The following is a 2,625-nucleotide window of genomic DNA, read 5'->3' as shown; positions in this document are numbered from 1 at the left end:
CACACACACACACATATATATATATATATATATATATATATATATATATATATATATATATTCTTCGTTTTAATAAAAATTTAGTTGAGAGTTAGCGCTCATCCTGTCTGCTTCTAGTCTGTGTCCGTGTCACTTCGCGCTACAATCCAAGATCAGGTTACTGTACCAACTTGCCCAACTTTTTGTCCTTGTGTTAAAGACACACTCAGACTTGTTCTTACTTATGTGACCGGTTATTTTTGTGCTTTATAAAAAGATGCAGTGCTTTTCAAATGAAAACATGTGATAGTTCGTAGTGAGGTTATTTAAAAAAACTGTTCTGCTTAAAATTTAATTGAGCAAGCCTGTGCCATTATTCGGTGCTTATGTCTTTGTATTGGTATGGTTTTACTCATCTTCCTTTTTACTTTTAAAATGTGCAAACATTATTATGTAACCATTTCTCTTGAATGAAATAAATATTTCTGACATTTCGTCACAAATTTTACAATGATTTTGTTCAATTAGGTAACCTTAGACTAGCTGATTGTTATTCTGGTAGCTTAACTTACAATGCCTGTAGAATATTCAATGCAAGCACATGGTGAAAATACACTAAGTTATTGGGTATAAGCAGGTCACTGTCAGTAAATGGAGCATACGTATATTTCAGAAAATAGTGCATGCTTACATATTGAACAGCATGCACAGCTACACATGCTGTTTTGTTTGTAAATGCTGAAAGATTATTCGACATGGAAGCACTTTGTTCTTAAGCTTTCAGTGCTACCTTTAAGTCATATATGTGAAGGTACTAGTAGAAGCATCCCGTGGAGATAAATAACAACTTTGATGAATAGAGGTATAAAATATGTGCTTAAAACTGCAAAAAACTGCTTGACAGGCAAACGTATGCTTCTGTAGTACTGCACTTGTTACCGTCGCCAATAGATGCATTGCTTACGCTCTATTGCAGTCAATATGAGCTACAGCAGCGAGCTGTGGTGTCTTTCCCTCCTGGTCGAGCTGGTGTTGCGAAAATTTTTGACCAAGAAAAGGAGGTTTTTAATCATTTCTGAAATGCATGTAACTATGCTTTTGGCTGTGTGCTGTTTCCACGGAGTTATAAGTACTGGTGCACCAAGGTGCGGGAGATCCTGTGTCCTTAGTGCAGCGCGCATTGTTATTGCGCTCTGCATCCTGCCGGCAGTGTACTATCACTGCAGAGGACGATTACGAAAGCATGGCGTGTGTGCCTTGCTGCAATGGCGAAACCTTAAATTGTTTTCCTGAAAGGGCCGCACGTTATTCTACCACATGACGGACCAGAAGCGCAATATGACGACGCCTCACAGATTCTGGCTCATACTGAACAAGGTAGTACCATAGGTAAGGCTAGGTAGCATTCACAACAGCTAGTCTGCCCATTAACTACATGGCTGTAGTGAACGCTAAAATACTTGCAGGGATAACACCCTTTTGGAAGGGTGTTGTCACATGCTACACCCATATTGAAAGGGTGGTTGTCTGTGTTACACCCCATATAGAAAGGGTGTTGTTTGCTTTTACACCCATAGGTGAGGTGACGTCATATTAACACCCCTTCTTTTGTGGGGTGTTAATGTGCACCCTTTGCTTGGGGTGTAGCAATACACCCAAAAAGGGTGTCACCCATGGGACAAGCCATTTACACCCTTAAGGGTGTTAAAATTTTTAGTGTGTGTGTCCCGAATCATCGTATGCCGCATGCCGGAGCATGCGGCGCCGCTCGTCGGATCGGACGCCGAATCGTACCGTGTGTCTCCTGCTCCCCATACGTGGGCCGATCACTATAGATATCGCAATGCAGGGCCGGGCCGCGGCGGAGGTGAAGCAGGCGTTAAGCACTCCCCATACGTGGGCCGATCCAAGATATCGCAATGCCGGGTCGACCCGCGGCGGAGGAAGCAGGCGTTAAGCACTTCGCATACGTGGGCCGATCCCGAAGACAGCGCAATGCCGGGCCGACCCGCGGCGGAGGTGCAGTTCACCATTAAGGGGCCCACCTACACAGCTTCGCTGGTCATCCTTCACAGTGTGGAAGGGCACTGAGCTTTTATTTTCGATATTTTTCTGATTTATTTTGGATTTCCTCCCCGGTCATCTCAGGAAGTGAACCGGAAGTGCTGCGCAAGAAACGAGACTGCCACTCGATGCCCGTGCCACTAAAGAAGTTTGCATCCTTTGGTGCTTGTGTCCCACAACGATAATGGTCATCTATCTTGCCCGCATTTCCTTTCTTTAAAGTAGCGAGCCCGGTAGTTCTAGGTCACGCACGACATGCGCGTTATCAGCGTGACATCGCATACTCGAAAGGTAGCAAGCGCGGAGTTTTCCAGAAAAGAAACGCAAACAAGACCGACGACGATTATCGTTGCGTGACAAGCACGAAATGGTCCAAACTTTTTTTTTCTAAGAGTCTTGGGTGTATAATATTAATTTTCTAGTGCGGGTGCGGAACGTGCAACACCTACAGGTGGCGCAACAAATCAATGCACCAGCGCCACGAACGGCCACTTCAGTTTCCACCCGCGTGCTACGAACTGCCGTCTCTCCGTGAAGTGCGTGTGCGCGATGGAAACATGTGTGATAAAACGGGTAGGTTTC

Source organism: Dermacentor albipictus, chromosome 4 (genome assembly GCF_038994185.2).
Source record: "Dermacentor albipictus isolate Rhodes 1998 colony chromosome 4, USDA_Dalb.pri_finalv2, whole genome shotgun sequence".
In the NCBI taxonomy this organism is placed as follows: domain Eukaryota; kingdom Metazoa; phylum Arthropoda; class Arachnida; order Ixodida; family Ixodidae; genus Dermacentor; species Dermacentor albipictus.
The sequence above is the reverse complement of the archived record's forward strand: the minus strand, read 5'-3'. Positions refer to the sequence as shown.